At 36.2% G+C, this 21,148-nt stretch overlaps 1 pseudogene; it reads right to left on the bottom strand.

Annotated features, from left to right (window-relative positions):
* Positions 1-431: 431 nt before the first annotated feature.
* On the bottom strand, positions 432-1,393 carry LOC130679297 (olfactory receptor 6C2-like; annotated as a pseudogene).
* Positions 1,394-21,148: the final 19,755 nt, after the last annotated feature.

Below are 21,148 nucleotides of genomic sequence, written 5' to 3' on the forward strand. Positions count from 1 at the left end.
CTGTCCCTTCATTTCTTTAATCTTTCTTTCTTCTTTCCTTTCTTCACTGACAACACTCTGTTACTATTTATGGTCATTTTGATAACGTTGCTTCTGGGGAAAAGTAAGTGCTATTACAACATAATGTATCTTCTAGATAATCTATATACTTTTAAATACTATTACTTTCCTTCCTGAACCAGAGCATTGAAAAAAAGTTTGGGTAAGAACTGAACAAATTTAATTACTTGAAAATATATTTTATAGTTTCACAATGAGGGAAAACACCACTTATGAGGTTGGTTTGAAAGGAGAAGGAGTTTGCTTAAGTTGAGAGTAGGATGCAGTATTACATGTCTCTGATAAGGTTACTATGACTGAATTATAGGTACAAAGCATTGAAATAAGTTATCAACTGTAGTTAAATATTTAGAGTATTTTCTTCTTTCATTTTACTTTGATTCATCAAAACTGATGTTTTTTGAGAACAATGCAATCCTCTTTATAGAGTCGTTAAAAGCTTGTTTCACTTGCTTATTCCTCAGGGTGTAAATGAAGGGGTTCAACAAGGGGGCAAAAGATGTAGTGAGCTCTGAGACGCCGTTGTTTATGGCCACTTCCTCCTTTGCCGAGGGCTTGATGTAGATGAAGATGCAGCTGCCGTAGGCGATGGAAACCACAATCATGTGGGAAGAGCAGGTGGAAAAGGCCTTTTTTCTCTGTTGGACAGAGGGGAACCTGAGAATTGTCCTGATGATATGTGTGTGTAGGACAGAATCACACACACTAGGGTGATGATGAGTCCGAATACAGCCACAAGGATAACCACTTGTTCTATTACCCGTGTATCTGAGCATGAGATCTTTAGGAGGGGACCTGCATCACAGCTAAAATGATCAATTGCATTAGAGTCACAGAATTCAAGCTGGAGGCCCAAGCTAAGGGGTGGGAGAATGATCACCAAGCCAGACCCCCAACAGCAGAGGACTAATAAGGTACAGACCCTACTGTTCATGATGGTCATGTAATGCAGGGGTTTACAGATAGCAATGTAGCGGTCATAGGACATGGCTGCCAGGAGAAAAAATTCTGTTGCTCCAAAGAGAATAACAAAAAATATTTGACTTGCACAAGCATTGTAGGTAATGGTATTGTCCCCAGTAGACATGCTGTACAGGAATCTAGGAATACAAACTGTGGTAAATGACACTTCTAAGAAGGAAAAATTTCTGAGGAAAAAGTACATAGGGGTTTTCAGATGGGAGTCCACCAATGTGAGGGTGATAATAGTCAGGTTCCCTGTTACACTCAAAATGTAGGTGAGAAATAGGAAGATAAAAAGCAGGATTTGCAGTTGAGGATCATCTGTGAGTCCCAACAGGATAAAAGTTTTTATTGCCGTGTGGTTTCTCATCACTGACCCTTGATCTCTGCTCAGTAAGAATATAATAATCAAAGTAATTTTATGAGGTAGATATTCAAATTTTGCAGCACAAGATTAGGCAGATAAAAACCAAGCAAAGCAGCTACATTAATTTTTTCTTTTCACAACATAATCAATAATGCCACTATTCCTACAGTCTTCTTGAATATTCCAGTTATGAGCAGCAGATTTATTCCTTCAGAATTCGTGTTGTAAAATAATCCAACTTTTTATGAGATCATCCTTAGCCCTTCAGAATATAAAAATATAGCTGATTGTAATTCATTACATGGATTGGATTCACAAATACTTTAGGGGAAAAAAGATGTTACCTTATGTGTACATTCTTTATCCAACAAACCTTGGATATGGGGCATATCCAGATAATTAAAACATGATTTCCCTTCAATTGTGCCTCTCATAATATTGTTTTAAGGGTAAGATGCATTTCTCCTGGAAAAAAAAAGTAATTATAACAATATATAACTCACGAGATTGAGATTTTTCTTTGTCTCTTTATTTTTCTCTGCCTGCATTCCTTATTCTTAACTCTAAGATGGTTTGATGTACACCTATTTTATCTATAGGATAAAAAAAATTTTGTGTTCAGGATTTACAAAAGGAGTATCTTCATATGCATTCAGTGATATTTCAGTTAACTGACTGTAGTCCCATTTCTCTGAAAGCCCCTAAAGATGGCCTTTGAATTTGACTTTACATTTAATGTTACAGTTCTCCATCTGCTGCTGTTTTTTGCATGTTTATTTTTTTCTAGAAATCTCTGGCCTGGACCTCTTGCTGGTTAAGTACATAGAATTTTTCCAGGTGTCCAGAATTTGCCTTCATGGATTTTTTCAAGACTATGGTTGTTTTGCTTTTTGCTTTCCTTTCTTTCTCAAAGCTGAAATCACCCATAGTGTGCCCACAGATTCACTCTCTGATCAGAGAGACTGTGGAATGTGGTTTTTTCTTCCTCCTATTAGAGCAAAACCACTTAATTCTACATCAGGACTTTATTCTTCATGGCTAATAGAATATCTGAGACAAGCTATTTTAAATGGAACTATTCTATCCAGTGGATACTATTTGCAAAGTACAGGGCTAATGTCTGTATCATAAAACTCACCTCATATATGCAAAAATTCTCACTGTGGTTATTTATGTAATGTTTGACTTTTTTTCTTGTAGAAAACCTTGCATTTCACTAGGTTATTTAATGTGTGTAACTGTCTGGATTAGAATAACCAAGAGGCTTTCATTAAGATAAGTTCCTGAACACAGATAAACCTAAAAAATTCTAGGCAGGCCGTAGCAGAATATGCTTCGGTGCCAGTGGAGAAATAAAAAATTTGAAATATTATTAGTATGGTGATCGAGACTATCATGGTCATATTGATAGTTGAGATCCACCCAGACAGTTAAGGAAGTTTGTTGACCTATCATTACATATCCCTACTCTCTCCTAATTAGTGCTGACCATTATGTCATATGCAATCACTTGATTTACACATTTACATTACAATTTCAGATATGCAAGTACAATGAGTAACATAGTAACAGTCTTCTTTTCCCTGTATTTTTAGTCTTCTTTTGTTGATATTGTCTGTGACCATTATGTATATTCTTCAGTAAGGAGAAAAGGGTGTATTTTTGTTCACAGAGCAATAACCACTCCTTTACTTAACAGCACAAATTTCTTAGAGCGGTACCAGTGAAAATTTGTCCTATCTGAAACAGTCTTGAGAATTCCTGCTACTTCTCCATCACTGACTAAAATGGAATTTCACCAGGAAACATCACTGTGTTTGTTATATGAGTTTTTCCTCAGTTGGCTTTAATATATTTCCTGCAAAGGACATGAGACCTGGGAAAATGACATGTACCTTATAAAAATCCCATGAGATATATATGGCAAGACCAACCTTGATTTAAAGGGAGTGTCACAGGAAAATGGACACTCATGCAGGGAAGCTAATGAAAAACTCCAGTAAGGGAAGTGGTGTAGACCTGGCACAACTACGATGAAGACACTGACAAAGCCCCTGGCTAACATTACATCATGACAGCCTGTCTCATACAGTTACCTTTTACTTCAGCTCCCAAGGTTTTTCAAGAAATCCACAAATAGTGGAAACTATGTCCTTACATGACCCTCCATCCCCAAAAGAATGTGCTTTTTGTGAGCTTCTCTTACCAAGCAGTAGCTTATACAAGGAAAGAGCAGAGTTCTTTGTTTTCAAGCTCTCTGAGGCTTTTTGTATCCCTCAATCCTCTTTCTTTATGCAAATGCTATTTTTTCTTTTGTTATATAGGATCAATTTATTAACAGTTTCTCTTTTAGGGAAGTAAAATAACTTACAAGTAATTTACTATGATTACTTTTCCTTGTCCTTTGATTTTGGGTTCGTCTAAGAATTCTCTCTCAATTACTTCAGGGCTTCAAAAAGTATAATAAGTAGAACAAATTATGAAGTTACTAAAAATTGACATCCTTGCTGTCACCTAATGTTTCATACCCCCCATCGCCAACCCCCGAATATACAATAGGCAAAAACTGCCTGAGGGAAATAGCCCCCTCAGCCTTGCTCTCCTGCGCAGCGCTTCCTGAACAACAAAGGTCCTTTCTCCTCAGGCGCCCGATTACTCTCCACTGACTAATTTAGATGCTAAGAGATTATTTCCATTGAACTAATAAATGCTTAGGAGAGACTGAAGTATTTCTGCTTAAATTGTTCATCACAAAAGAGTATTTACAATTTAGAAAATGTTGACAGTTTTGAGTAGTGTAATATTGTTTTGGGACATAAATTCCAGGGATTTGGAAGGTACATCTCTATATATTCTTGAATTTGTACTGCAGGGGTTACTACTTAGGATAGAAATGTGTCCCTGTCAATGACCTTAGTCTTACAAAGGACTATTGAGGAGTACACAACATGCCTACTAAAATTTTCCATACTGAAGTTTGAGAAAGCTTAACTAATCACAATATAGAAGAAAATGTCAACAAATATTTCTTCCTCTTATCTCTCAAAAGGGAAAGTAATTCTCATCTCTATCTATGGCACTTACTCTGATACTTTTCATGGTTTCAGCTGGCAGCTCCTTACTGTGTTGAAGTGTCAAGGGACGTGTGTCTCGGCACAGGTGTAACAGGATCATCAACCCGCACTTACTGTCCAGGAATTTTCTCGTGGCTCTCGAGTTCTTCAAGTTTCCCATTTTCCTATCACATAAAGACTCTCATTAGATAATCCTTTATTTTAATCCTTGGGAACATTTTCCCTTGGTCTCTGACCTGAAAGGAAGACAACCTAATATAAGGGAGGAGAACAAAGGAACGTCCCTTGGGTTTTGGAAGAGCTCCGATTGTTCTGAGCAGGGAGTTGCATTCCACCTCCAGAACTAGGGATAGTCGTGCTCTTCTGCTCGGTCGGCTGGGGGTGCCCTGGGACCTCCTCACTGAGTGAGGGAAAGGATCCTCAGTGGCCTAGGTTCTAGTGCCACTAATGAGGCTTTGCTTAATGAACTTTGGCAAAGCAACTAAAATAGCAGCCAGGATATGTCCTTTGAGATGTTTAAGACAGAACAACAGCATCAGACAGAGGCCAGGGACCATCCCACTGGTGAGAAAAAGAAGCAAAAGCGTGGTTCACTTCCTCACTACACTTTCTAAGGGAATGGGTGGGGGAGATTTTAATAATTAAAATATTTAGCTTTACCTAATTTCCCATGATATAATTGCTTATAAAGTATCTACTTAATATGAAAATAAACACTGAGAAAAACTGCTAGGTATTCAATGATATTGTGGAGTGAATTTATGTTTTTTTTAATCACAGGAGCATTTATCTGCACTGGAAAAACAGGAAAAATTATATTGTAACAGACATTCTTTATGCAGCCTACAGGAAAGGCTTCATAAGATTATAGCCATATGGATGACTCTTAAATAAGTTCAGTCACTAAAAACCACTGACCTAACAATGATTTCTGTTTGAAATATCTGCTCCTGAGATTCTGAAATTTGTGTGTTTAGAAATAACCCATCTGAGGACCAAGGACCCCTTTATTGATTATTTAGTTTTGAGGTTTAGCACATAAATCAAATATAAATCTTAATAGTGTAAAAACCTCTTACCTTAACCAGAGAAGTCACAGAATTAATGATTTCAAAGCAAGAGTGGTAACTATTTTAACAATATTTTCCTTTCAACCAGAGAGAGCTAGAAAATATTTCTTAGGCATAAAGGGGGACAAAGTTCCTGGTTTGAAAATCTTTTCAGGGTGTTGGAGATGCAAAAATTCAGAGTTCTAGGCTCTCCCAGAAGACCATTCAGGATAAGGTCTAGGCTCTCCCAGAAGACCACTCAGGGTAAGCAAGGTCATAAGCTGAGAGCCAAGTAAATCCCACACAAACCTTTTCTAAACAGATCCTCTCCATCAAATTAGCCACTAGGGTTCTCATTAAAGAATCAGCTGGAGCTATTATTAACCCCCAGAAGAGTAGCTATAGTGGCCATTTCATTTACTTTTATCTTTGATGAATCTATGTAATAGTTTTCTCTGAAAAGCAATTTGGCATGATTTATTAGATAAAGACAGAGATCTGAGTTGTATTCTTTGAATACTGCTTTTCATAGTTTACATACAGATCATCTATATGTAGTGAAAAGTTATCTCTGCTGCACCATCACTTTCTTCTTTAAAAAGAAAAAAGTGTATCTACATTAAAATCACCTGATATGACAACTTACATAACATTGACAATATTAATTATCCTTGTAGTTTTTTAAAATATAAAAATCTTTGAAGGATGCAAGCTATTTTCATAAACTTTGCCTCTTTCTAATGAGTGGAGAAAATGAAGAATATTTTGGAACAAGGGCTATCCAGAGGGTACAGGGCAGAGCATGTTACCCTGTAAAGTTCTAGGAACCACTGGGGTGAGGAGTAATGGATTAAGGAAGTTAGGAAGGCCAAAAAGAGTGTTCTCCCTGTAATTAAAATCATCTATTGTACTTATTATGATGTGTCCCCACAACTCCTAGGAATGTCAAAGTTCTCCAAAAAATCATTGTCATTTCTCCTTCCAATATGGCACCAGTATACTTTGTAGTTTAACTGTACTAACTGGTTTTACCATGAGAGAGGATCCTGACCTAATGTCTGAAGTGGGTAATTGTTTTAAAGGAACAAAAGACAGCTAGTCATACAGCAAGTTAATTGAGTTTTGCTAGGAAATTTAAAAGTAAATTGATTTCTATTCTATTTATATAAGAGACATTCAGATCCTGGACATACTAGTTCAAAACTAAAAATAAAAAGATGTGAGTATGTTAGTAAAACTGTGATCACTGAGGAAGAACTATAAAACAACTACTAAGCATAAGCAAGAATTAGGTAGTTCTTAAACTCTGGTTTCAAAATATGAAAATACAGAGTGAAGATACATAAATGGAAAATTTAGGGACAGAATCTTTATCTGCAGAGGACATGGATGAAAGTATTAAATATAGACTGAACAGATTAATATTCCATGATGTAAATGGTGTGAGTCAAGACCCAAACCTACATAGGCACCAAAACCTATATCAAAGTTATAATAATCTTGTAAAAGGCACTTGATACAGTATAGAAATTCCAGTGTGTATACAATTGACAGTCACACAGTCAGTTGGAGGAAAACATGATACAAAGTTTATAGATGATATACCTCTGTAAATCTATGCAAGAGTTCTGAATGAATATGTCCTTTTTCCTTGAAATTTCATTTCCAAGAATTATAATGAAATCATGGAATACTGTTTATAAAAAGATGCTTTTTGCCAACATTTAACCAATTGTAGAAAACAAAAAGAATGCTGGGAACTAAATATGTTATACATTTATAAAGCTGTTTCAATATAGGTGAAGTTTTGAAACAATAAGAATTTACAAAAATAAAGAGGAATTAATAATAAGTTATACACAGTGTTTTGAAATTAAATAAAATTCAACCAGGTACATTTATTCTATAGAGATTTAAAAATATTTATAATACATATATTTTTTTTTAGATAATTATTTTTTACTGAAGGATAGTTGACTCACAGTATTACATTACATTAGTTTCAAGTGTACAACACAGTGATAAAACATTTATATACATAATTCTAGGTACCAGCTATCACCATACCAAGCTGTTACAATATCTTGACTATATTCCTTATGCTATACATTACATCCCGGTTACTTATTTATTTTACCATTGGAAGTCTGTCTTTTTTTTTTTTTTTTTTTTTTTTTTGTGAGGGCATCTCTCATATTTATTGATCAAATGGTTGTTAACAACAATAAAATTCTGTATAGGGGAGTCAATGCTCAATGCACAATCATTAATCCACCCCAAGCCTAATTTTCTTCAGTCTCCAATCTTCTGAAACATAACGAACAAGTTCTTACATGAAGAACAAATTCTTACATAGTGAATAAGTTACATGGTGAAAAGTACAAGGGCAATCAACACAGCAACTTTTGGTTTTGCTCATGCATTATGAACTATAAACAGTCAGTTCAAATATGAATACTCATTTGATTTTTATACTTGATTTATATGTGGATACCACATTTCTCTCTTTATTATTATTATTTTTAATAAAACGCTGAAGTGGTAGGTAGATACAAGATAAAGGTAGAAAACATAGTTTAGTGTTGTAAGAGAGCAAATGTAGATGATCAGGTGTGTGCCTGTAGACTATGTGTTAATCCAAGGTAGACAAGGGCAATAAAACAACCATATAGGCAGAATATTTTTCTCAGAACAGAGGAGGTGAGGTTCTAAGCCTCACCTCTGTTGATCCCCAATTTCTCACCTGTTGGCCCCCCTGCGACTGTGCCTTTCTTAGGTTGTTCCTCCCTTGAGGAATCTTACCCGTCTCTGGCTAACCAGTCATCTTCCGGGGCCATACAGGGAAATGTAAAGTTGGTAAGTGAGAGAGAAGCCTTATAGTTTGAAAAGGTTAGCTTTTTACTTCTTTGCATATTTATGCCCTGTGGCTTTTATGCCCAGCATTTGTCTTGAGGTATCTTTACCACTTGGAGGAGTTATGATACTCGGTAAATTCGATATGAGGCACGAATTCTATTTAAGGGTTGTAATTAGGAAGGAAGAAGAAAAGCTATAGAAGTAGCAGGCGGCAGAAAACCTGGGAAGATTGATTATTTCTTTGACATATCTTCTTGTAGAGTAACTTCAGCATGTATAGGTTTTAAGCTACTACTTAAATTGCGCACACACATTAACATAATAGGAGTATAGTTACATAACCAAAGCATATCTGTAATTACCAGCCATCTCCAGTGAAACAAAGAAAACCAGTTAGGCACCTTAGGCATTTGTAAAAACTTATCTATGATATGGTGGATATTGTCCAACTGAACTTGAACAGTCTGAGAGAAATCAGAAAAATTAAAACAACCCATTCCTGGGGAATGTTCACATCCCTTATGTTCTTTTAACAATAAATAGTCTGTAGTTGTAAGATTTTGGAGCGCTACAATTTGCACTACTCCTAATTCTTTGTTGAGTTCCAACAGTATAGATCCAGTCAAATTTGTTTTTTCACTGTATGCACAGGCCAGCTTAGATATCTCCTTCATTCCCATGGCAAGTCCAGGAGCTGGTGGGATGAGTGCATCTACAGCTTTAGCAGTGCGTTGATCTTTGTTGGGATTTCTTGATGACCATCTTCTGGCATGAGTCTTCCAGAGAGTGCTGATGTTGGAAGTTCTCTTTCAAATAGTATCTTAGTTCATTTTCAGGGTAGCCCAATTAGGCTTTGATTTATATATAAACGCAAACAGACCCTTTGCGTACACTTGTATATGCCCTTTATACACTTGTGTAGAACTCATTGGAGGTTACCACACAGGAACAGTCCTTTATTTGTTTGTTTGTTTGTTTTGTTTTGTTTTGTTTTTGATATCACTAATCTACACTTACATGACGAATATTATGTTTACTAGGCTCTCCCCTGTATCAGGTCTCCCCTTTAAACCCCTTTACAGTCACTGTCCATCAGCATAGCAAAATGTTGTAGAATCACTACTTGCCTTCTCTGTGTTGTACAGCCCTCCCTTTTCTCCTACTCCCCCATGCATGCTAATCTAGATTCCCCCCTACTTCTCCCCCCCCTTCTCCCTCCCTACCCACCCATCCTCCCCAGTCCCTTTCCATTTGGTACCTGTTAGTCCATTCTTGAGTTCTGTGATTCTGGTGCTGTTTTGTTCCTTCAGTTTTTCCTTTGTTCTTATACTCCACAGATGAGTGAAATCATTTGGTATTTCTCTTTCTCCACTTGGCTTGTTTCACTGAGCATAATACCCTCCAGCTCCATCCATGTTGCTGCAAATGGTTGGATTTGCCCTTTTCTTATGGCTGAGTAGTATTCCATTGTGTATATGTACCACATCTTCTTTATCCATTCATCTATCGATGGACATTTAGGTTGCTTCCAATTCTTGGCTATTGTAAATAGTGCTGCAATAAACATAGAGGTGCACTGATCTTTCTCATACTTGATTGCTGCATTCTTAGGGTAAATTCCTAGGAGTGCAATTCCTGGGTCAAATGGTAAGTCTGTTTTGAGCATTTTGATGTACCTCCATACTGCTTTCCACAATGGTTGAACTAACTTACATTCCCACCAGCAGTGTAGGAGGGTTCCCGTTTCACCACAGCCTCGCCAACATTTGTTGTTGTTTGTCTTTTGGATGGCAGCCATCCTTACTGGTGTGAGGTGATACCTCATTGTAGTTTTAATTTGCATTTCTCTGATAATTAGCAATGTGGAGCATCTTTTCATGTGTCTGTTGGCCGTCTGTATTTCTTTTCTGGAGAACTGTCTGTTCTGTTCCTCTGCCCAATTTTTAATTGGGTTATTTGTTTTTTGTTTATTGAGGCGTGTGAGCTCTTTATATATTCTGGATGTCAAGCCTTTATCAGATGCGTCATTTTCAAATATATTCTCCCATACTGTAGGGATCCTTTTTGTTCTATTGATGGTGTCTTTTGCTGTACAGAAGCTTTTCAGCTTAATATAGTCCCACTTACTCATTTTTGCTCTTGTTTTCCTTGCCCGTGGAGATATGGTCAAGAAGAGGTCACTCATGTTTATGTCTAAGAGGTTTTTGCCTATGTTTTCTTCCAAGAGTTTAATGGTTTCATGACTTACATTCAGGTCTTTGATCCATTTTGAGTTTACTTTTGTATATGGGGTTAGACAATGGTCCAGTTTCATTCTCCTACATGTAGCTGTCCAGTTTTGCCAGCACCACCTGTTGAAGAGACTGTCATTTCACCATTGTATGTCCATGGCTCCTTTATCAAATATTAATTGACCATATATGTCTGGGTTAATGTCTGGATTCTCTAGTCTGTTCCATTGGTCTGTGGCTCTGCTCCTGTGCCAGTACCAAATTGTCTTGATTACTATGGCTTTATAGTAGAGCTTGAAGTTGGGGAGTGAGATGCCCCCTACTTTATTCTTCTTTCTCAGGATTGCTTTGGCTATTCGGAGTCTTTGGTGTTTCCATATGAATTTTTGAATTATTTGTTCCAGTTCATTGAAGAATATTGCTGGTAGTTTCATAGGGATTGCATCAAATCTGTATATTGCTTTGGGCAGGATGGCCATTTTGATGATATTAATTCTTCCTAGCCACGAGCATGGGATGAGTTTCCACCTGTTAGTGTCCCCTTTAATTTCTCTTAAGAGTGACTTGTAGTTTTCAGAGTATAAGTCTTTCACTTCTTTGGTTAGGTTTATTCCTAGGTATTTTAGTTTTTTTGATGCAATTGTGAATGGAGTTGTTTTCCTGATTTCTCTTTCTGTTGGTTCATTGTTAGTATATAGGAAAGCCACAGATTTCTGTGTGTTGATTTTGTATCCTGCAACTTTGCTGTATTCCGATATCAGTTCTAGTAGTTTTGGGGTGGAGTCTTCAGGGTTTTTTATGTACAGTATCATGTCATCTGCAAATAGTGACAGTTTAACTTCTTTACCAATCTGGATTCCTTGTATTTCTTTGTTTTGTCTGATTGCTGTGGCTAGGACCTCCAGTACTATGTTAAATAACAGTGGAGAGAGTGGGCATCCCTGTCTAGTTCCCGATCTCAGAGGAAATGCTTTCAGCTTCTCAGTGTTCAATATAATGTTGGCTGTGGGTTTATCATAGATGGCCTTTATTATGTTGAGTTACTTGCCCTCTATTCCCATTTTGCTGAGAGTTTTTATCATGAATGGATGTTGAACTTTGTCAAATGCTTTTTCAGCATCTATGGAGATGATCATGTGGTTTTTGTCTTTCTTATTGTTGATGTGGTGGATGATCTTGATGGACTTTCGAATGTTGTACCATCCTTGCATCCCTGGGATGAATCCCACTTGGTCATGTTGTATGATCCTTTTGATGTATTTTTGAATTCGGTTTGCAAATATTTTGTTGAGTATTTTTGCATCTACGTTCATCAGGGATATTGGTCTGTAGTTTTCTTTTTTGGTGGGTTCTTTGCCTGGTTTTGGTATTAGGGTGATGTTAGCTTCATAGAATGAGTTTGGGAGAATCCCCTCGTCCTCTGTTTTTTGGAAAACTTTAAGGAGAATGGGTATTATGTCTTCCCTGTATGTCTGATAAAATTCCGAGGTAAATCCACCTGGCCCGGGGGTTTTGTTCTTTGGTAGTTTTTTGATTACCGCTTCAATTTCATTGCTGGTAATTGGTCTGTTTAGATTTTCTGTTTCTTCCTGGGTCAATCTTGGAAGGTTGTATTTTTCTAGGAATTTGTCCATTTCTCCTAGGTTTCCCAGCTTGTTAGCATATAGGTTTTCATAGTATTCTCTAATAATACTTTGTATTTCTGTGGGGTCCGTCGTAATTTTTCCTTTCTCTTTTCTAATACTGTTGATTTGTGTTGACTCTCTTTTCTTCTTAATAAGTCTTGCAAAAGGCTTATCTATTTTGTTTATTTTCTCGAAGAACCAGCTCATGGTTTCATTGATTTTTGCTATTGTTTTATTCTTCTCAATTTTATTTATTTCTTCTCTGATCTTTATTATGTCCCTCCTTCTGCTGACCTTAGGCCTCATCTGTTCTTCTTTTTCCAATTTCGATAATTGTGACATTAGACCATTCATTTGGGATTGCTCTTCCTTTTTTAAATATGCTTGAATTGCTATATACTTTCCTCTTAAGACTGCTTTTGCTGTGTCCCACAGAAGTGGCGGCTTAGTGTTGTTGTTGTCATTTGTTTCCATATATTGCTGGATCTCCATTTTGATTTGTTCATTGATCCACTGATTATTTAGGAGCATGTTGTTAAGCCTCCATGTGTTTGTGAGCCTCTTTGCTTTCTTTGTACAGTTTATTTCTAGTTTTATGCCTTTGTGGTCTGAAAAGTTGGTTGGTAGGATTTCAATCTTTTGGAATTTTCTGAGGCTCTTTTTGTGGCCTAGTATGTGGTCTATTCTGGAAAATGTTCCATGTGCACTTGAGAAGAATGTATATCCTGTTGCTTTTGGATGTAGAGTTCTATAGATGTCTATTAGGTCCATCTGCTCTACTGTGTTGTTTAGTGCTTCCGTGTCCTTACTTATTTTCCGCTCAGTGGATCTATCCTTTGGGGTGATTGGTGTGTTGAATTCTCCTAGAATGAATGCATTGCAGTCTATATCCCCCTTTAGTTCTGTTAATATTTGTTTCACATATGCTGGTGCTCCTGTGTGGGTGCATATATATTTAGAATGGTTATATCCTCTTGTTTGACTGAGCCCTTTATCATTATGTAGTGTCCTTCTCTATCTTTTGTTACTTTCTTTGTTTTGAAGTCTATTTTGTCTGATATTAGTACTGCAACCCCTGCTTTCTTCTCGCTGTTGTTTGCTTGAAATATGTTTTTCCATCCCTTGACTTTTAGTCTGTACATGTCTTTGGGTTTGAGGTGAGTTTCTTGTAAGCAGCATATAGACGAGGCTTGCTTTTTTATCCATTCTGTTACTCTGTGTCTTTTGATTGGTGCATTCAATCCATTAACATTTAGGGTGACTATTGAAAGATATATACTTATTGCCATTGCAGGCTTTAAATTCGTGTTTACCAAAGGTTCAAGGTTAGCCTCTTTAGTATCTTACTCCCTAACTTAGCTCGCTTACTGAGCTGTTATATACACTGTCTGGAGATTCTTTTCTTCTCTCCCTTCTTGTTCCTCCTCCTCGATTCTTCATATGTTGGGTGTTTTGTGCTGTGCTCTTTCTAGGAGTGCTCCCATCTAGAGCAGCCCCTGTAAGATGTTCTGTAGAGGTGGTTTGTGGAAAGCAAATTCCCTCAGCTTTTGTTTGTCTGGGAATTGTTTAATCCCACCGTTATATTTGAATGATAGTCGTGCTGGATACAGTATCATTGGTTCAATGTCCTTCTGTTTTAATGTATTAAATATATCATGCCATTCTCTTCTGGCCTGTAGGGTTTCTGTTGAGAAATCTGATGTTAGCCTGATGGGTTTTCCTTTATAGGTGACCTTTTTCTCTCTAGCTGCCTTTCAAACTCTTTCCTTGTCCTTGATCTTTGCCATTTTAATTATTATGTGTCTTGGTGTTGTCCTTCTTGGATCCTTTCTGTTGGGGGTTCTGTGTATTTCCGTGGTCTGTTTGATTATTTCCTCCCCCAGTGTTGGGAAGTTTTCAGCAATTATTTCTTCTAAGATACTTTCCATCTCTTTTCCTCTCTCTTCTTCTTCTGGGACCCCTATAATATGGATATTGTTCCTTTCGGATTGGTCACACAGTTCTCTTAATATTGTTTCATTCCTGGAGATCCTTTTGTCTCTCTCTATGTCAGCTTCTATGCGTTCCTGTTCTCTGATTTCAATTCCATCAATGGCCTCTTGCATTCTATCCATTCTGCTTATAAACCCTTCCAGAGTTTGTTTTATTTCTGCGATCTCCTTTCTGGCATCTGTGATCTCCCTCCAGACTTCATCCCATTTCTCTTGCGTATTTCTTTGCATCTCTGTCAGCATGTTTATGATTCTTATTTTGAATTCTTTGTCAGGAAGACTGGTTAGGTCTGTCTCTTTCTCTGGTGTTGTCTCTGTGATCTTTGTCGGCCTGTAGCTTTGCCTTTTCATGGTGATAGGAATAGTTTGCAGAGCTGCGATGAGTGACAGCTGGAAGGACTTCCTTTCTTGTTGGTTTGTGGCCCTCCTTTCCTGGGAGAACAGCGACCTCTAGTGGCTTGTGCTGCGCAGCTGCGCACAGACAGGGCTTCTGTTTCCTGATGGGCTGCTATGGAGTTAATCTCCGCTGTTGCTGTGGGCGTGGCCTGGCTCGGGCAGCTACTCCGAAATGGTGGTGTCGCGTTGGAGCAGAAGCGGCTGGGAGGCTATTTATCTCTGTAAGGGGCCTCCCTGCTCCCTGCAGCCCAGGGGTTAGGGTGCCCAGAGATCCCCGGATTCCCTACCTCTGGATTAGGTGTCCCGCCCTGCCCCTTTAAGTCTTCCAAAAAGCACCTGCCAAAACGAAAAAACGACCACCAAAAAAAAAAAAAGAAAAAAAATTTTTTTTTAATTAAAAAAAAAAAAGGTGCTCGCTCGTTTGTCTTTATTCTCCAGTGCCAGCCTCGGGCCTCTGCTCACCAGTCTTGCTGCCCTGATTCCCTAGTATTGGGTTCCCTATCCCTTTAAGACTTCCAAAATGCGCTCGCCAAAACAAAACAGCAAAAAAGCAAAAAAAAAAAAAAAACGAAAATGGTCGAGCGCTTTTCTTATGTCCTCCGACACCCGGCCTCCAGTGCCCGCTCACTGTTCTTGCTGCCCTGTTTTCCTAGTATCGAGGGCCCTGCACTCTGGCCCGGATGGCTGGGGCTGGGTGTTCGGCAGCCCTGTGCTCCGTCTCCCTCCCGCTCTGCCCACTCTTCTCCCGCCGGGAGCTGGGGGGATCGGCGCTCGGCTCCCGCCGGGCCGGGGCTTGTATCTTACCCACTTCGCGAGTTGCTGGGTTCTCTCAGGTGTGGATGTGGTCTGGATATTGTCCTGTGTCCTCTGGTCTTTATTCTAGGAAGGCTTGTCTTTGTTATATTTTCATAGATATATGTTGTTTTGGGAGGAGATTTCCGCTGCTCTACTCACGCCGCCATCTTCCGCCCCTTATAATACATATTTTAAGATGAATAGTATTATGTATTCAAATACGTAAATTTCTTGATCTCCACTTTGAATATCTTATAGATATCTCAAGAAAGCAAAGAAAGCCAGCAAACAATTATTTATCTGCTTGACAGTTAAAACAAGGAAGAGATGCCAATTAACAACTTGGCCAGCATGGAATATAATAATATAAATAAAGCGAGTGATGGTTTTGTGGTATACATGATGTTATTCACTAGCAAAATTGTTATTTCAAATGCAAAGAGAAAAAATCTCCAATGTTAAATATGGGGACAAATACATTTTAAATAATTAAATTGGTAACAAAGTCATTTCAAGATGAAACTCAAAGAGTAAAGAAGGTAGTTTTGAATGTACAGACAAATCAATAAGATATCTATGTATTTCTTCAGTAATATGTCCTACTATTAAGTCTAGGATTGCTAGTTTTGATGGCTATCCCAGTAATAAGGAAAACAGTCCCTGATATCCACAATCTAGCTTACTCAGAGTAAGTGCTAAAATGGCAGGAACAAATACTTGTTAAGGAAGCAAATGAGGACCAGTTAACACAGACAATACAGTTTTAGAAGACTTCCCAATATAAGTGATGCTCAAAGTGAAAATCACAAATTAATAGTTGTATCTGGGTAATTTAGGAGACTGGGAAATAAAGACAGAGTGTGGAAGGACACAGATAAGAGGGGAGATTTTTTTCCAGACAGATAAATGTGAAGTGCTTACTAAAAGACCTATGAGATGATAAATTCTCAGTAAATATAATCTTATCTTTTGACTGTATGGAACGTGGAGTAGAAAGAACATATGGGCTACTCAGAGCAAAAGTCCAATTTAGAATTTTGTGGTTTTGATTTATCTGTAAGAATCCAGGAAAATAATAGAAATAACAGCTGACATATATGAAGTACACATCATGCATCATTGAAAAACTTTGTGTAATTTTTAGAAACAAAAACAGGGGAATCTAAAAATTGTCATTAGCCATGGTTTAAAAATGAGTTATATTGCCACATTAAAAATGGTGAATTCTTAGGGAAAAAACACAAAATCTTAATGAAAGAGATGAATTTTAGAAACATGATGATGAATATACACAACAGCCTGAAGTTTAGTAAATGCATATATTTAATTATTGGGATATAAACAGGTGTATAAAATGTTTTAAGCATAATATGAAGTGTGACAAGTGAGGTATTCAATTATATGTCACACAATTAGGAATCATATTTGTATATATTTATGGGTACAGTCACAGAAGGTATAGCTGGGAAAGTTATGCCCCAAAATATTTAATTAGTTATTTTCATCCTATGTTATTATAAATTATTTCTTTTGGTTTATTAGATTAAGGCTTTTCAATGATACACATTTTTATTTAATAAAATCAAAATTAAGTTGGAAAAGGATGACATAATTTCAAAGTGCATTATATGATAGAAAGAATAAACCAGACTTTTATCTTAAAATATGGTCCTATTTTTTGGCCTAGCATCTTGTGTCCGCTGTTTCCATTGCAATGTCCTTTATTTGAGAATATGTTTCCAACATTGTTCCCTGTGAAACACAGGAAGTTTTCATAGGGTCTTTGGTACCTGGGTCTCCAAAGATGTATAAAATATTTATTTGTTAAATAAATAAAATTTGGATTTTTAGTAAATATAATAAAAGTTAAACTTGGTATTGTAAGACGCTTACAAATCAAGGAATTTATGATTTTTCTAAGCCTTTTGTGGCAGACTTTCATTTAAATGTTGCCGGGCATTAAGAAAATATTTGTAGACTTCTAATTGCACAGTCAATTAAAGAAACTTCTACAGTTACTGAGGAAGTTTCCTGAGGTAGTATTAAGCAATAGTTACTTTATTCTTCAGTAAGTTACCCCATTCAGTCATAATTTGAAATAAATTGCACACTACAATGATTTCTGTGTATATTATATGATTTCCGAATGTTAGAGTCAGAGGAGGGAGTCAGAAAATTGATATTCATTTTTAAAAAACAAAATAAAGTGGAAACAAAACTACCATTGGTCGCATTGGTGAAACAGAAACCTCACCTTAAAAACAGGTTTGGAAAGCCTATTTAATGACAATGCAACTATTTGCTTTGCAGCTTAATTTTATCAAGTTCTAAAATTTCTAGCAGAAAAGCATAAAACCAATTATGAAGATTTAGTATCAACTAATGAATAGATCAGCCTATGGGTATAAATACAAGTGACACTAAAGTATATTTATGAGTCAGTTCTAATTGTACAAGTAAATTAAAGCTATAACATTAGGATTAAGAATGTAAATATATAGGAAGAAATATAGCAAAGGAAAAAACCTGTATTTTTTACCTTATAATATTTATAGTTAAAAACCTATAAGGATGTATTTCCAATGACTACAAAAAAATTACACAATCAAGGAGTTCTGTCAAACAGTATATGGACAATATTCATAAAAAGAAACAGGAAGGGAAAATATGCATAGCCTTACTAATCATTGTTTATCATGTCTATACTTTTTACATTATCATTTATTCTGTTTTAATGCATGTGCTGTAAAATGCAATATCTTAAGTGTTCTACAAAATTTGATGACTGTAAACACCAAAGCAACCAGCCATCCAAAAGAAGATATGGACTTTACCACAGTGGACTTCATGTCACTGCTTCAACAACTGTCTCCCACCTGCCCATGAGGATTATCGCTGTTGTGATTTTTAGCCATAGATATGTTTTTCCTGTTCATGAACTTCATATAAATGGAATCATATACTATTTTTCTGAGTCTTAGTATTTTTACTCAGCATAATGGTATTGAGATTCACCATTTTTGTTGCATGCATTAGTAGTTTTTCTTTTCATTTTCATCACTTAGTCCCAGACTTCACGATTTTAGCCATCCTAGCAAGTGTGAAAGGGAATTTCATTGTGACTTTAATTCATATTTCTCTGGTGACTCATGATGTTGACAATTTTTCTTGTGCTATGAGGCATTCATATGTCACCTGTTGTGGAGAGCCCAAGTATTTTGTCCATTTAGATTGAGATTTTTGTTATTTGATATATAGAAGTTCTTCATACATTCTCAATGTCAGTTCTTTTCCAGTTATATATGGTCCAAATATTTTTCCAGGTTTACTTGCTTATTATATAATTTATGGTGTGTTTTGTGGAGGAAAAGTGTGCAATTTTGATGTATCCTAGTACATATATTTTTTCTCTTATGATTATCAATTTTGGTGTTCTGTCCAAGAAATTTTGCCTACTTTGAGGTTGTGAAGATTTTCTCCTGTTTACTTATAGAAACTATATTGTTCTATGTGTTAATTTAGCACTATTACCCATCCTAACTTATTTCTTGGGAATAGAGTGTGATTAAAGTTATTGGTTTTTTTTTCCCTCTGTGGACATCTAATTTTTCTTGTGTTATTTATTCAAATTCCTTTTTCTTTCCCCATTTGATTGGGATGAAATCAATTGACCATATTCATCTGGGTATAAATGTGGACTCTCCAAGAGATCATCTCAATGATCTATTTTTGATCCTCATGAAAATACCATATTGGCTTAACTAATGTTATTTTATATAAAATATTAAGATAAGATAGTAAAGACATCGAATTCATTTTTATATTTTTAACTATTAACCTAGCACTTATAGATACAGCATTTTCTTACAAAATGTTATAATTTGTCAGTTTCTTCAAAAAATTCTGCTGTATTTTGCACTGAAATTGCATTGACTCTATGGAACAATATGGAAATAACTGACTTCTTAACAATATGCAATCTTCCAATTCATGAACATGGCATACCACTACCACTAATTTCTACAGCTAGAAGTTATAGCGTTGTACATCTTTCATTTTACTTTTTCTTTGGTATTTGATGTTAAAAGTTCTATTTAAATGGTTTTTTTCCATTTTCCAGTTACTTGTTGCTAGTATAGAAAAATACTATTGTTGTTCATTGACTTTACAAACTAGATCTTTGCTAAATTCACTTATGAATTCAAGAAGATTAAAAAAATAAATTCCATAGGGTTTTCTAACTAAAAACAATATTAAATATAGAAAATGACAACTGTATTTATTTGTTTCTAATTTTTATGTTAATTGTTTACAGAAAACAAATACACAAATAGATGAATGGATAGCTATAAATAAATGGTAGATAGATGATTGATAGATTCAGATAAAGATTCTAAGAAAATAGTAGTTTTCACATTTCCAAATTCTTGTGCTCTTTGTTTCTGCATACCTAGGTTCTTTTTGGTATCATGTATTTTCAGCACAAAGAACTTCTTTTAGCATTCTTTTAAGTGTAGTTCTACAGGAAATAATTTATCAGTTTTTCTTTATAAAAATGTCTCACTTTTCTTTTGTATGGGAAGGATACTTTTTTTGAATAAAGAATTTTAGGTTGACAAGTTTTTGTGTTGTTTTCCGTGTAAACATGATATCATTCCATTGTCTTTTTACTGGAAAGTTTTCTTTGTTTTTAGCTTATTCCAGCTTCCTAAGAGATTTTTCTCTGCCCTGTTAGACTGCCCCCATTTTTGGAGATTTGTTACCCTGAGTCCTATGTAGATTTCAGATGTTTTAGAAGGTTTCTCTCAGCTCTCTGCCTCATTCATCACCCTTCTGCATTTGAAAGCTTGAAATGTACTGAGAAGGCATTTAACTTGATTTTGGGACATTATCTGTTCCTTCTCCAAAGTGTTGATATACTAGCCCTCTTACCTGGTGTGGACTTGTGGGAAAGAGTTGCAACTGAAAACTCACTCTGACTGGGTAACCTTGGAATTCCAATTTGTTAGAAGAGCTCTAATGCATCACTAAAAGTTAATTAATATTTTGACTGGTTTCTTCATACCTATGGGCAAATACCTCATCTTCATTCCCTCTGCCATTGATGAGAGCAGTTGACAGTCATTTCTCTCCTGCAAAGAGTATATTACCTTATGTAGTTTACTTGGGTGTGCTTAGATCCTCAGGTCTCTGAATTTCTTTAAACTGTGGTTTTGTTAATAATCTGGTTTGTATTGGTTGTAGATGTGGGAACAGCTTACTGTGACTCCATGTTAGCAAGAGAGGATATTGCACTACTTGCCTTTGATACTTCCCTATTTGTTTGAAATCTTTCTGAATTTTTTTAAAAACAGTAAAGAAACTGGAGCTCAATGATGAGACAATGACAGTTACAACCTTCATTCTCCTTGGTATGACAGATGGCCCTCAACTTCAGAGTCCAATTTTTATGTTTCTATTTCTAACTATGTGTTGAGTATAACTGGGAATCTGACAAATAAATTCCTCACTTTAGTGAACTCTCATCTTAAAATACCCATGTACTTTTTCCTTATTAGAAATTTTGCCTTATTACAAATTTCATTTACATATGCTTGTATTCCTGTTATACTTGTACAACATTCCAATAGGTGACAGATCAGTAATATAATATTTGTGTCATTCAACTGTTTTTACTGATATTTAATGGGTAACAAAACTTTTTCTTTTGGCCACCATATGTCCTGTGATTGATATGTAGT

This window comes from Manis pentadactyla, chromosome 10 (assembly GCF_030020395.1).
Source record: "Manis pentadactyla isolate mManPen7 chromosome 10, mManPen7.hap1, whole genome shotgun sequence".
NCBI classification, from domain to species: Eukaryota; Metazoa; Chordata; class Mammalia; order Pholidota; family Manidae; genus Manis; species Manis pentadactyla.